General features: G+C 37.1%; 1 protein-coding gene across 8 annotated transcripts in view; it reads right to left on the bottom strand.

The window, feature by feature from the left end:
* SIK3 (SIK family kinase 3) overlaps positions 1 to 16,476 on the bottom strand; it is a 229,515-nt gene that overhangs the window by 153,421 nt on the left and 59,618 nt on the right. The gene's annotated exons all lie outside the window — the stretch shown is intronic.

Genomic DNA, 16,476 nt, shown 5'->3' with positions numbered 1-16,476 from the left:
AGATCTCCACCTAATAATTCACTACTTATCGTCTTTCTGAAAATTTTCTCTTTGGATCTAAATCTTTATTCAACTGATGTTCAACTACTCCTCAAGAATGTTTTTTCAGTTATTTTGTTTTAATACTGATATGGTATCATTTTTGCTTTACTGCTCAACTTCTAGATCAGCATTAACCAATCCCACAAAACTTTACCTCCAAAGCCCATATATTGAAGATGCATTTGGGAAAAAATATATGTTAAAATCATGAAAAATTTAAAATAACACTAATGACAACAGCTGTTATCAGTTTATCCCCAAAGAGGTTGATTCTGGCCGCCCAGAGCAAAGGCCACACCAACATCAAGGGGACAGGTACAAGAGGCTTCCACAATGGAAGCCCAGTCTCCAAAAAGCCTCTTCCAGACAGGCTTCCCCTCTTCCTTGCTCACAGTGGGCCCCCCTTTCTGAAGATGAGAGAAGGAAGGAAAGGAAAGGCAGCAAATTAAGGCTCCGTTGCACTAAGAATTTATTCTTTCCCTTTCCCCTTTCCAAATATCTATAGTACTCTCAGCATCAGTATTGAAGGTTTTGGAGACTCTTTTCTGAAAAGGGATGGGTGGGATGGGAAGACAAGACTAACTTCTCCAGTCCTGGGGTAAAAGCTGTGACAGGTATCCCCTAACATGGAGAGAGCTGATAATCCAGGGACAAGAGGGCTAGGCTGCTATGTTCTCATGGGTATTGAGGGTGAGGAATGCAAGACCTACTGAGAACATCAAAACCTCACTTTTCTCTTTTCTCCACCTAAACCATCCTCTCTAGTCCCCAAGGACTGTGCCTATTACATCACCAGGGTAGCCTCAGCTTAGTGCAGGACTCCTCTCTTCTCTGTTAGCTTGTTAGGTTGTATGACAACCATGCTCCAACCCCCTGTCCCCAGGGCCATTGTTCTCTTTAACTTTTCCTTTAAGCATTCAAATGCTATTCCTATGGAGGAAGCCCAAGTCTGATAACCCCACTTCAGTAAATTACATTATATGAGTCAACCAAAAAAATGGTTACTACGTTTTTTAAAGAAATATATCTACATAGTTTAGATTCAGAAACACTATCAGAGATAAAATCTGAAATCTCCACACCCCTCTTTTTTTCCCCAAATCAAAGCAGCAAAAGTTTTGTACTAAGAATGCTGATGTGTTGCAAATAGATTAGGCTAAACCACAATGAGATGAGAGATATTATAATAAAAAGGAAGGCAGAATGGGACTGTCTAAGCATGTATACATGAGTATTTATGGGTGTATTAAGATTACATTTTTAATTCCAAGAGATGGTTTTGGATAAGCCATTGTTTTGTACCATGCAGAGAAGAATTTCTTTCCATGGTTACACATAATAGAGAGGGGACTATTCCTAAGTGGTTATTTTCTACAGAAATTAAACAGAAAATTCTTTTTTCCGAGAACCAGAGATTCTGTTGAGATTGGTGAGATTTACAAAGAATTCAATACCATTTATCGCCATTTTTTAGCACTAAGAGAAGCTTCTTGTGATTTACTGAGGAGTCATTCATACATAAAATTTGGAAAGGTATAGCTGAACAACTACCATAAAATAGGTTTACTGCTTTGTAGTTTGGCTGTCAATACAATCCCAATCTGGTTATCTCTCAAACACTTAAAAAAAAATTTTTTTAATGTCAAGGGCCAGACAGCACCATTATATTACTGCACAGAGGACATCCTAAAGTCAGCAGCCTCTACACAGGCCTATAGAAGAACTAGAATCCTCATTACACAACCACACTTGTAACATTCAACTTTTCCCAAGCTATCTGTGTTTACTCTTGCACTTAAAGGCCTTTTATACTCTAACCTCAAACTACTTTTTCATCATCTCCTGATTCTTTTGCTGTCCCTAAAAATGACTTGTACTTTCCTATCCTTCCTTCATTGCTCTGTCTGGAATGCCCTCTCCAAGTCTTTCCCCATATATAAACAGAATCCTTCTCACAACTCAATCCTAGCTCATCCTAGTAGCCCTCCTTCTCCGACTATCCCAGTCAACCACACGTTCTCTTGTCCCTCCTCACAAACTCTGTAATGGTCCTTGTTCAGATCACTCATTTGGGTACTTAGTAACACAAAGAGTAAATATTATCTTTTCATTGACTCATAATATTTGGAATTAGAAAAGCTCCTAAAAATCATTAACTTTTTCATCACCAAAGACACTTTTTGTTATTTAACATTCTCCCCGTACCCCTGCTTGTCACTCTTTGGCCTCTTAGTTGAAGTCTAAAGGCCATGTTCCAAAAAAGTGTCTACTAACTTACAATTATCAGTAAATAAAAAGTCTATTTTTTTTAAAAAACCTAAATCAAAGACTTTTATGGTAGATCAGAGCTTCCTTCTCTTCAACTCAGTTCTCACACAGAAAGGACATACAACTCCAGTTAAAAACAAAGATACTTGATATTTTGGTTAACCTGAGCCATGCCTAATCATGGCTAAAAGTGCGCAATTTCTTTCAGCTTTAAAAGGAAAAAATAGCTTCCACTGGTATTTACCCAGACCCTTATCAACTTGAGGAATCAAAATCAGAAGCCACTGACTTACGCTAATCCCCTTATTTTACAAGTACGTTAAAACTTAGACTCCAAGAGGGAAAAGAGTTTGCCTAAAGTCACAAAGGTAACATCACAGCCAGGCCTTTAGAAAGGAATAGACGCCTCCAGATTCTCAGTCCAGTGTTCTGCTACATGATGCCTATTGCTAAGGGCCTCACCTACACAAACAGAATGTAGATTATTTCAGGGCAGGGACTATGTCTTACATCTCTTTGTATCTTTCACTGACTCTTCTACATAGCTGGAGTTACAATAAATACTTATTCACTAATTACATTTAATCAACTAATACTTAGTGATCTAATAATTTCAGCTCTTAAGAAACCTAAATGTTAAAGGTAAAGGAATGAAACTTTTAGAAGATAATATTACAAGTTATCTTCATGACTTTATGTCATAAACAAGACAGAAAGCACTAATCATACAGGAAAATGTTATTTAATTTCATTATATTAAAATTAATAAGCAGAAACTGATCTTAATCATCTTTATAAGAAGCTTTAGGTAAAACACAAATGGAAAAACAGAAAGGAAAGAGCCCCCTGCCAGTCCAATCAACTCCAATCATCTGCAAATAGGCAAATGCTGCTGGGAAGGAGGCAAGAAGAAGAAATGCTATGGCCATATCACTCAAAGAACAGCAATTCTGAATATGTAAAAGACTGAATTATTCTAAAATTTTAAAGCAAATGGGTAGATCACAGAATTCTAGAAATGGAAGGGACACTAGACATCATAATATAAGTCCTAATTTTACAAAGGAAAAAATGTGAAGCCTCAAGAGAATGAGAAGACAAGCCAGCCACAGACTGGGAGAAAATATTTGCAAAGACACATCTGATAAAGGACTGTTATCCAAAATATACAAAGAACTCTTAAAACTCAACAATAAGAAGATAAACAATCTGATTAAAAAATGGGCTGAAGGGGCCGGCCTGGCAGCATAGCGGTTAAGTTCAGCAGCCCGGGGTTCATGGGTTCAGAGCCCAGGCATGGACCTACACACCGCTCATCAAGCCATGCTGTGGTGGTGTCCCACATATAAAATAGAAGAAGACGGGCACAGATGGTAGCTCAGGGACAATGTTCCTCGCAAAAAAAAAAAAAAATTAAAAAAGAATGGGCTGAAGACCATCGTAATAGACACCTCACCAAAGAAGATATACAGATAACAAATAAGCACATGAAAGGATGCTCTACACCAAATTTCACCAGGAAAATGCAAATTAAAACAATAATGAAATACCACTACACACCTATTAGGGTAGCAAAAATCCAGAACACTGACAACACTAAATGCTGGTGAGGATGTGGAGCAACAGAAACGCTCCTTCATTGCTGGTGGGGATGTAAAATGGTACAGCCACTTTGGAAGACAGTTTGGCAGTTTCTAACAAAACTGAACATACTCTTACCATATGATTCAGTAATCGTGCTCCTTGGTATTTACCCAAATGAGCTGAAAACCTAGGTCCACACAAAAACCTGCACACTGATGTTTATAGCAGCTTTATTCATAATTGCCAAAACTTGGAAGCAACCAAGATGTCCATCAGTGGGTTAACGGATAAACTGTGGTACATCCAGACAACGGAATATTATTCAGTTATAAAAAGAAATGAGCTATCAAGCCATGAAAAGACATGGAAGATCCTTAAATGCATATTGCTAAGTGAAAGAAGCCAATGCAGGTAAAAGCTACAAAAAGGCCACGTAGCGTATGATTCCAACTACATGACATTCTGGAAAAGGCAAACTATGAAAAACAGTAAAATGATCAGTGGCTGCTAGGGGTTAGGGGGAGGGAGCGATGAATAGGTGGATCTCAGAGGATTTTTAGGGCAATGAAACTATTCTGTATGATACTATCTATAATGGTGAATACATGTCATTATACATTTGTCCAAACCCATAGAATGTACAACACCAAGAATGATCCCTAAAGTAAACTACGGACTTTGGGTAATAATGAAGTGTCAACGTAGGTTCATCAACTGTAACAAATGTGCAACTCTGGTAGGGGATGTTGATCATGGGGGACACTATCCATGAGTAGGAGTAAGAGGTATATGGGAAATCTCTGTAGTACCTTCCACTCCATTTTGCTGTGAACCTAAACTGCTCTAAAAAATAAAGTCTATTAAAAGAGAGAAAAAAAAACAAAAAACAATGAAGCCCAAAGAGTAGAAATGACTTCCTGAAGGTCACAGTGAGTAAGGTGCAGTTTTACTAGTAAATAATTGCAAGGTGAATTCAAAATAAAGTTCCCATAATAAACAGTTAAGATTCATTCACGATTAACAAAGCTTGTTAGAAACTAAAATCTCCTCCTCTCTTCCTCCCTTCCCAATATTTAAACTTAGAAATCAACTTTTTCTTAATAGATTGCAAAATGTAGATTTCAGCCCCTCTAAGGCCAGATTATCATTAATTCTGATTTTGTTCACTATTAAGGAACAAGGTTTGACTTTAGGGAAGCCAAAAGAACGTCAAATCCTACAGTTACAAAGCTTTCCAAACGATAATGACATTTTCCAAGTAAAGAATCTGATACTTTAGTCATCGAGGTTCAAAATGAATATTTTGTGAGGAAGATCAGGAACTTTAATATTCTTGAAGTTGGCCAACAGGTGATCATATGGGAGAAGAACGAAGCTAATTTAATTGGGAAATTATAGCTAAACTGTCTATCATCTTCTTTCTTTTTAAGAAAGATAAACTACTAAAATGACTGAGATGAACTTTAATTTACACTTTAGGTTTGGAGAAATCCAAAACTATAAGCAATTGTGAATAATAATAAGTATTAAGGGTCACAAAGCAATGCTTAGGTCCCATGCAAACACAAGACTAAACAAATAGAACAGGTTAAAAAAAAAACCTGAAATCACTGGAATAGTACTATAAACAATTTTTTGTTCTCTTAATAATCCTTTCAAAGAAAAAGGATTGCTATTTCGAATCTAACTGGTATAGAGTTTTCTAATGATCACACATCAAACCAATTAAACAGAAGCCTCATATGCCCCACACAATTTCGGGAGGAGTGAAACTGTAGATCAGTGGCCTTATTACATAAGGCACAGTGATGTAAATTCCATCTCCCTTAACACAAGATGGGGGTTGGATTAAGAAGTCTGCAAGAATTTCATATCACATTTCCATTCTTCAGTATCATTCATTTGTATCATTTTGCTGTGACTTTGCTCTCCAGAGACATATATTACCAGTACCAGACACACAATCTCTATTAATCTGAAACTATACTAACAGAACTTTAGGCTTAGTAAATGGAGGGTTGATGTTGTTTTTTCCTTCCTTTATATGAAATAAAAATAATTTTTCCAAAATATACAAGGATAATACTGATAAACACTATGTTCAATATTAGAAAAAGAGATATTTCAAGAAATCACTGTTAACTAACTTCAGGGCCACAAAACAAAATCATTTTCTGCCCCTATATTTTCCTTAATAAAAGAAGAGGATATAAAACTTAAGTATTTACTGATACTACTGAGCTATAAGGGGCTATACTATTTCTACTTGAAAGGGAAGGGAAGTTCAAAGTGGTACCTTCCCCAAAGAAAAGCCCCACCTCAACCACATCAATTACTACTAGCTAAAACAAAAACAAATACACAAAAAGAAACAACCACCTCCCAAACCAGAGGTTTGACCATATTTGCCAGATGAAACTATATATTCGTTTGTTCAGAAAAAGTAAGTGTAAAGCCAACTTGGCCGGTTCCCACAAAGCACACATTCTTGAGAAGAGCCTGGGTCATCCACGGTCATTCGGGCAGTTTCTACACAAGAAGAGCAAGCACACTGCATGTGTAGTGAAAAATAAACCGTAAACCTCCAGAACTATTTGCACAAAAGAAAAATGGAATCAGAAGTTGGGCTGGAAGGAGTGGTTCTTTTTGTGTGTGTGTGAGGAAGACCAGCCCTGAGCTAACATCCAATGCCAATCCTCCTCTTTTTTGCTGAGGAAGACTGGCCCTGGGCTAAGATCCGTGCCCATCTTCCTCTACTTTATATGGGACACCGCCACAGCATGGCTTAACAAGTGGTGTATCGGTGCGCACCCGGGATCCGAACCGATGAACCCCGTGCCGCCGCAGCAGAGCCCATGCACTTAACCACTTGCACCACCAGGCCGGCCCCCAGGAGTGTTTCTTATAAAAGGTCAACCACTTAGTACAAGTTTGCTCAATCTCCCTGGTAAGAGCACATGGACAGAACCCCACTCTTTACACAGAATTTTCCAAACATTAACCAATGTCCATGGCAGCCTACTGAGGTAAACGATGTTTTACAAATAGGGGAGTATATCCTAGGGATACAAAAATGTGAGGACTTGGCCCCTGGGCCAATGTCCTCTCTGCCTTTTACTTGGTATATAGACTACTCAAAAAAAACAAACTACATGATGCCTGTTTATCACTTTATTATAGAAAGCTGCTCTCAATCTCACACATAAGAGACTATGTTTTAAGATGTAAAGTCTATACCAAAGGTAGCAGGGCTGCTTTGCTTACCACTGTCTTTGTCAGTTATCATCAAAAATTCTATTAATTAGTTAAGGAAGCAGTTTTTGAGCACCTTCTGCCTATACACACAGGCCTGTCTACAAAAAAAATTTTTAGTTTTAATTATACATTGTATTATTTATACTTACCCAGTTGCTACAGAAACAAAGGTCTGATCATTTTGTACTGTAAAAATCTTTTTATTATACAAGTAAAGGTGTCTGGGGACTGACTGGAAGGAAGCACAAGAGAACTATGTGAATGATAGAAATTTTCCCTATCTTGATTAGGGTAATGGTTTAAGGATTTATCAAATCTCACTGAACTGTATACTTCAGATCTGTGCAATTCCTAGTATGCAAATTTTACCTAAAAAATACAAGTGTCAAAGATGATTATCTAATAACCAAACGCTTGAGTTAGGAAGCACCAAGAGGAAGCCCCATGTCATACCACAATAAGACAAAAATTCCAGATGAAAAAACTTGCTCTTTTTTTCTCCTGAGCCTTTATTTCCAATGTCTGTCCACTAATTAATTCTTAAGGAATCAAACACCTCCACTAAGCAGAAAGGAGTCTCAGGGCTGTGTGGACACCCGCATCTGCCTATGAGCACGTATACCACATTCATCAACTAGAGCTGCCTCATACATCAGGCCAAGTAACACAAACCATCCCTATGTCAAAAGTATCATCAAAAAAGTCATAGTTATCTCAGAGATACTTCCTCTGGGCAGATTAAGATAAGATGAACTGAAATTTCATTGATAACCACATGGCCCAAATTAGTCTCTCATAATTGCCAACGAGATGCATATCAGATTGCGATTGCGGAGGGCAGGTGAGGAATGTAAAATAGTACAAATGTAAATAATTTACATTACAAATGGAAATTGCCACTGTGATCTACAAGAAGCTAAAAGAATATTTTAGCCGAAAAGCCAAGTCTCTTTTGTTCAGAAATAAACATAGAAATGAATAGATAGTGGATCTCTGTGTTAAGAGTTAATAAAAACACCTTTACTTTGGAAGAAAAAACAAAAGGAGCCCCTCCTTAATAGAAATGCTGGGTTTAACCATCAGCAGACTGTAGAAAACACAAATGACACCCAAGATAACTAGTGTAGACTAAAGCACACATGTTCACTTTTTAAAATAACTCCAGTGCAACTCCAAAGTCAGTCATTCTTACTAGCAGTCTTTAAAAAAAAAAAAAGCATTACCAACATTGGCTACATAAACATAATTACCCATGTTCATTTCTGACATTTTGCCTCTTTTCCCTAAAGACTACTAAACATAGGCACTTTAGCACGTACGTAAGAATAGACTGTCTTGGAAGATACATAAAGCTTCAATAGTGCCTTAACCCTAAACTGATGTAAGGCTGCAACATCTATAAAGTCACCACCGGCCCATCTGGCAACACGACCAAAGTTAAGGTTGCAACACTTTTCAGACTCGTAGGCTGAAACATGGCCTTAGAGATCATCTAATGCAGTTGTTTTCAAAATTTTTAAAGAAACTATGGAACCCCCCCTCCTTTTCTAAAAAACAAGAGTTTCTATCAGATGCCTTTCCACCTTCTTTTTGCCCCAATGGACACAAAAACTGCACTGATAATAACAGATGCAGAAAAAGATCCAAAGGTCATTTGCAACCACCACCTCACCCCACATGTCCACCCTGGTGCCCAGTCTAAACAGCTTTCCCCATATTTCTATCATTCATAAGCAAACCCAGAGGCTATTCTACAGAATCCTAGCATTCTGGGTAAATGAAGCTTGAAAATCACTGATTTGGTCCAACTCCTCATTTTACAATTAAAAGTAAAATGAGAGGCAGTGGGGTATAAAGTTAACCCTGGTCCTAGCCCTTGCTAGGTATATGACCTTGAGCAAATCTCTTAAACTCTTTAAGCTTTAGTTTCCTCATCATAATATGGGAATAATCATATCTGCCCATATCTAGAAAAGTGCTTTGTAAACGGCAGAGCACTGTATAAATTAAGGTATTATTATTTTTATTGTTAGGTTATTAGCCAAGATGACATGGTGAGTTAAGTGCACAGCCAGATCTGGAACTCAAGTCTCCTAATTGGCACCTCTCCAAGGCTTTTTGCACTACTTCACACAATACTTGTGTCCACTGCTAAGCCACTGCTATCAACTTCTCAAACTTGGGTTTTATAAAAACCATTTTTTTTTTTTTAGGAAGATTAGCCCTGTGCTAACATCTGTTGCCAATCTTCTTTTTTTTTTCTTTTTTCCTCCCCAAAGCCCCAGTACATAGTTGTGCATCATAATTGTAGAGCTGTAGCTCTTCTGTGTGGGATGCCACCTCAGCATGACTTGATAAACGGTGAGTAGGTCTGCACCCAGGATCCGACCCAGCGAACCCTGGGCCACCGAAACCAAACTCGCGAACTTAACCGCTATACCATGGGGCCGGCCTCTACCATTTTTATCAGGAAAACAACATGGTGCCATGCATAAAACTAAATCTTACAAAATAAATATAAATGCAAGGAATTTACAGTCTAAGCAAGCTGAAAGGGGGAACTGTAGATAAAGTATATACCTGCATTCTACAAGATGATATAGTGACTGCTCATTAAGGCACTAACCAAACAAGTTGGACCATTCTGAGGTGCTGTGTGCGACTGATGTGCTGAAGAAGAAACAAAAGCCCACAATGTGGATGAATAATAACTTGAGGCTGTATACACTGATCAGAACCCAACCACGATTTTTAACAATTAAAAATGTCCCAAAGCAATACACAGTTGAACCTCCAGGTCAAATGGAAATACTAATTGACAAAGTAAAGTAATCTAATCTACAAATTATATATTAATGGAACACTGAATGGGCACATCTCTACTGCAAACCTTGCCTGGACAATAAAGAGAGAGGACTGGGTGCTGGCTGTCTAGTGCTCCAGGGTCTACCAGCTCTCTGGCCACTGGGCTCCCCCACTCACAGTTTAAACTGAGTTGTTGCTCTTTCACCTGTCTAAAGGGTGAAGAAGAAACAGTGAAATCAAGAAACTCGTGGAAAAAAAGGATAGAGAAAATAAAGCCAGAGATGTCATTAAAATGTAGAATGAGTGAAAAAAAATACTCTATTATTCAGAGCTTCTAAGACTAATGGAAAGCTTCTTTTCACAGAAAACTTGGAACATACTACCAGTGTAATTTTATTTCAGAACACAGGAATTTCTTTTAAAAAGTTGTGTTTATAAGCTCATGCATATTCATAAAGTGATTCATTTGGTAGGAACACACAGTCATCCAGAGCAGTTCAAGAGGTATAACTTTAAATGCTCAATCTACTCATCTAGACTTAAAGGTTACAGTAGCATTTCTTGAAAACATATTACTCATCACCGCTCTAACTATACATCTCTGTATAGAAAATACGGAAAACAGGGCAGACTAGTAGTACACAAGTTTGTCACTGACAACAGCTAGAAAAGTCAAACCACATTAGAAAACAGCATGGAACTTTGTTAACATCTGTATACTTCATCATTCTGGAAATTTCACATCACAGACCATAAGCATTAAGGACTACTTTCAGGGAAGGCTGTTTTCTGAAACCGACTCACCCTGACCCATCTTCAGTGTTTGAACATGTGATGAGGCAATGCAAGAATAAAGTAATGGGTCAATAAAATTATAGCAAACCAAATTACAGCACAGCAAGGTAAACTGATCTTGTAATTGATGCGTATGTCTACTCAAAGATCTGAGTAAGTCTCCTCTTACTTCAATGAAGATAGTGCATGACACGCGTGGCCTGAACATACAGGATGCTTTTTATTACTGAAAACAGTATCAACTAAAATTTACAGAGTATTTATTGTTTAAAAAGCAATTCTATTATTATTACTACTACTATTACTACCTCCATTTTGCAAAAGAACTGAAGCTCAGAGAAGGGAAATGACATGCCTACAATTATAGACACTAAGAGATGATGGCAGAACTCAAGCTCAATTCCTCTGACTCCAAATTGTGTGATTTTTCCTTAAACTTTTTTTTCATTTGTCAGCATGAAACCCTTCATCCATGAAAACTGCCATTCATTCATTCCATTATCTAGTCAAGAAATATTTATTAAATATCTACCATATGTTGGACACAATTCTCTCACCTTGAGGAAACAAAAACGGTACACAAGTCCTTCTTTAAGTGGTAGAGAGGATGTATCAGAATCTAGTATAACGGTCAGGAACAGATTAATCACAAAAAAAAGTACATCAATATAGGAAGTGGTAACAGAAGTGGGTGTGTGGCACAATGGGAACACAGATGAGGATGCCCTTAATTCTTCCTGTGGAGGGCAAGAAAGCTTCCCACAGGGGTTATAATGCTACCTGAATCTTGAAAAGTGAAAGAAATCTGGCAAGTGGATAGGAGAGGGAGGAAGCATATCAGGAAGAAAAAACGAGATAAACAAAGGCATAAAGGGCAGGAAAAATATATATATAATATATATATAATATATCGAGGAAACTAGCTTAGCAGGACTAGGAGCCTCTCAGGCACGGCCATGGATGAAGCTGGACGACAGGCAGGGGCTGTGGCAGTCAAGACAAGGCTCACCGACGCCATGCTAAGGAAAATGGGCTTTGTTTTACAGGAGATAGAAGACAGAGAAGGTGAGTAACGTGCTGAAATTTATGCTTTAAAAAGATCAAGCTGGTTTTAGTGTGGAGGATGAAACTGAGGGAAACGAGGCCAGAAATAGGCATCAGTTAAGACTCTACTGCAGTAATACAAAAAAATACGAGTGGCTAAATTCAGGCAATGAAAAAGAATGAAGGGGAGGTAACAAACTAGAGAGCTATTTTGGAAGCAGAATCTTAAAATTTAGTGATTGACAAGAAGTAGCAGGCAAGGTTCAAGGAGTAATCCAGGCTAACTCAGACTTTTGGCTTATACTACTAGGTAGCAAAGGAGAAGCTGTTCTGGTTAGATAAATAATGAATTCAGTTTTAGATAACTGAGATAAGTTTGTGATATCTATGTGGCATAAGGTAAAGATGTCCAACATGCAGTTAGAAATGGGGCCCTAAAACTCAAAAGAGATATGAGATTTAGGAGTCATTAGGGTGTAAGCTGCAGTTGAAGACATGGCCCAGGAAAAACATAAATACATAGAAGAGACTGAGAACCGAACCGTAGAGAACCCAAATATTTAAGGGGTAAAGAGAAACAATGTTAGAAGACTGAGAAGAGGACAGAGTTGTAGAAGGAGAGCCAAGATAAAGTGTTTGGAGACCTAGAGAAAAGAGAAATGCATGAAAGAGTGGGAGTTATCACAATTTAAAAAAAAAAAAAAATTTTTTTAAGAGGGGAGTATGAAGGAGCACAAACTGAAACAATATTTCTGTAAAGTATTTTGTATTTCGGCAATGTGTAGGTTTCAAAGACCTCTAAGATGCCCACACCCAATGACACACTAATTCCACATCTAAGAATCTATTCTAAGGAAGGAGTCAGAAATCCTGACAGTGGTTTATATACAAAAATGTTCAGCACAGGATTATTTATAATAGCAACAAAATGGAAATATTTTAAATGTATGAGAGGAATGGTTACCTAAATTATAGTACATTCATACAATGAATATTATGAGCCATTTAAAAATTATATTCATGGATAATTTTAAGTAATATGAAAAAGTACTCATGATAACGTTTGTTGAAGAGAACAGGACACATCCCTGCATATTCAGTTAACTATGTAAATTAAAAACGCACAGAGGGGAAAAAAAGGAAAAAGGTATAAAATACACCAAAATGGTAGTGGAAGTTACATACAGGTAGCAAGATCACTTGTACTTTTTGTCTTCTTCTTTAGCCTTTTTTGTATATACCAAATTTAATAATATTCATGTAATATTTTTTCCTTTTTTTAAAATTAAACTTTTTGCTTTGAAATAACTCGTGGTTTCAATTCGTAATTCGTGAATCCCCGATAATGTTGAACATTTCTTCATGTGCTTATGTGCCATTTGTATATCCGCTTAAGTGAAATGTCTTTTTATGTCTTTTGCCACCTTCTAACTGATTCATCTGGTTTTTCACTACCGAATTTTGGAGTTCTTTCACATTCTAGATACTAGTCTTTTATTGGATACGTGATTTGCAAATATTTTCTCCCAGTCTGTAGTTTGTCTTTTCATCTTTTTAACACATCTTTAAAAGGATGTCTTTAACATTCTTTTTAGCAGAGCAAAAGTTTTTAGTTTTTATGAAGTCCAATTTATCAATTTTTCCTTTTATGTATCACGCTTTTGTGTCAAGTCTGAGAACTCTTTGCCTATATCTAGATTCCAAAATTTTTCTCCTGTTTTTTTCCTAAAAGTTTTACAGTTTTATGTTTTGCATTTAACTCCTTGATCCATTTTGAGTCAATTTTTGTATGTGTGAAGTTTAGGTCAAAGTTCATTTTTTGGTCTATGGAAGTCCAACTGTTCCAGCACCATTAACGAAAAGGTCATCTTTCCTCTATCGAATTGCTTCTGCATCTTTGTCAAAAATCAGTTGGGCAATGGCTAATGGGCATCGCATTTCTTTTTTAGGTGATGAAAATGTTCTCGAATTAGGGCGTGGTGAATGTTGTACAACTTCATGAATATACTAAAAACCACTGAATTGTACAAAAGGAAAAATTTTATAGTGTGTGAGTTATATCTCAATAAAAAAAAAATCCACTGAGGATATTGATGTAGGTCTCTATTGTTATTCTGGGCTCTCTATTCTGTTGCATTGATCTAAGTGTCCATCTTTCCACTAATATCACACAATCTTGATCACTGTTGCTATAAAAGTCTTGAAATCAGGTAGAGTGATTCCTCCCACTTTTTCTTATACTAACTATTCTAGTTCCTTTGTATTTCCACATATACTTTATAATAATCTTGTCTATATCTACAAAAAAATTTGCTGGAATTTTTATAGGAATTGCACTAAACTTGTATGTCAATTTGGGAAAAACTGACATCTTTACTATGTTGAGTCTTCCAATCCATGAACACAGCGTGTCTCTCCATTTATTTAGATCTTTGATTTCTTTCACAGGCATTCTGTAGTTTTCAGCATAAAGTCCTATCCATGTTCTGTTAGATATACACTTAACTATTACTATTTTATCTGAGCAATTGTAAATGATATTGTATTTATTTCCACATGTTCGTTAGCACATAGAAATGCAATTGATCTATGTATGTTTATCTCACATCCTGCGACCTGCCTAACGCACATATTTCTAGAAGTTTATCTGTAGATTCCTTTCTACATAGACAATCATGTCATCTGTCAATAGGGAAATTTTATTTCTTCCCTTCCGATCTATGTGCCTTTTATTTCTTTTTCTTGCCTTATTGCACTAGCTAGAACTTCCAGCACTATGTTGAATAAGGGTAGTGAGAATAGGCATCCTTGTCTTATTCCCAATCTGAATAGAAAAGGACTCAGTTTCTCACCATTAAATATAATGTTAGCTGTAGGTGTTTTGTGGATGCTCTTTATCAAGTTGAGGAAGTAGAGACCTTCTAAGATTATGTATAAAAAGAGTCTGCCACTCACAAAGGGGAAAGGAATTACTTGTTTCTCTCTGTCTCTCATGTATATCCAAAGATCACTCTATTAACCTCACAAGGCAACACATGTACTGTCCTATTAAGCAATTCACTCTGTGGTAACCTATCTATACACAACTCTTTAACACTGTTAATTAAACTCAACCACGATATCTCCTATCAGGCATTTCCTACCAGAATAGCTTGGTCATAAAGATAAGACAATAACTTTTTGTTTTAAATTGGTAACCTAGATAACCTGGACAATTAGATTTTTTTTTTTTTTTTTTTTTTTTTGGTGAGGAAGATCAGCCCTGAGTTAACATCTATGCTAATCCTCCTCTTTTTGCTGAGGAAGACCGGCTCTGAACTAACATCTATTGCCAATCCGCCTCCTTCTTTTTCCCCAAAGCCCCAGTAGATAGTTGTACGTCATAGTTGCACATCCTTCTAGTTGCTGTATGTGGGACACGGCCTCAGCATGGCTGGACAAGCGGTGCCTCGGTGCACACCCAGGATCTGAACCTGGGCCGCCAGTAGCAGAGCGTGCGCACTTAACCGCTAAGCCACAGGGCCGGCCCTAGATTATTAAATACAGTAATAATAGAGACTATGCCACACATTGCTTATACTCCTACTGTGCCTTGAACATAGCTAGCAATAAATAAAGGTATTGATTTAAGTCACTATTTAATGGCATCATTATAGAGTTTTTTAAAAAGGAAAGGCCAAAATTTCAACCCCTTCAATGTGAATTTGAATAGACTACACCAACATTTAAGTATGATGGATATTTACAACCTATAGAAAAACGTAGTTTGTTTCCTACCTCTCAAATAGCTCATGCAAATAATAAAAATGGGCTTCTTTTTCACGTTTGGTAGGAGAAGCCTAGAAGAAATGGGGGAAAATGCCCCTTTCAAATTATAACATCTGAAGACTAAAGACGGAGCAAAAATAACAATAAAAATTACTTGTGTACTTTTTGTAGATTTCTTCTGGAATCTTTCCATTGACCAAAATTCTATTAATAGTCTGAAGCATTTAAAATATTCTCTCTCATGGCTACCACATTCAGGTGGGGCAGGCTCAAAATGAGCAGACTAGCCTCTATTCACCGTACCTGTGTATGTTTGTATATACATGTGTCTGTATGTAAGTGTGTGTGTGTGTGTGTGTGTGTGTGTGTGTGTGTGTGTATACCGTACGCTTTGTACAGACATGCTGCAAAATAAAGGAAATAAACACATACAAAGTCAAGTCTTCCTTGCAAAACTCCTTATAGTCATTGTTTATTCTGGAGGTCAGGCTAAGCCACAAATTAAAGCATTTTTCAAAAATTTTATTTTTAAGCTACTAACTTGGAAATGTTTCCTTATATAAAAGCACTCAACCTATACATGTCAACATAACCAAAAGCAAGAAATATCTGTCACCTCAAGCAGAATTAAAGTTACAAGTTCCAATATTATGGTAAGCTTTACTCATAGTTTGATTTTTTCTAGGCCTAGAACCGATTGACCCACAGTAATTTGCTAAATAAACAATGGGCCTAACGCTTAAATACTAGTTGTCAGTCATCACAAAAAAAAGCTGTTTCTACTCCCCTGGTTTCTTCTTACTTCTACCTGGAATACAACCAAAAACCAGAAGGTAAATTTAAAAGAGGGGAGAGGGGCAGGGAGACAGGCTCTGAGTAGCCAAACTAAATCAGAAGGTTCATGCACTAAAGCTC

This window comes from Diceros bicornis, chromosome 7 (assembly GCF_020826845.1).
Source record: "Diceros bicornis minor isolate mBicDic1 chromosome 7, mDicBic1.mat.cur, whole genome shotgun sequence".
Classification (NCBI taxonomy): domain Eukaryota; kingdom Metazoa; phylum Chordata; class Mammalia; order Perissodactyla; family Rhinocerotidae; genus Diceros; species Diceros bicornis.
This window is presented reverse-complemented; position numbering and strand designations above follow the sequence as displayed.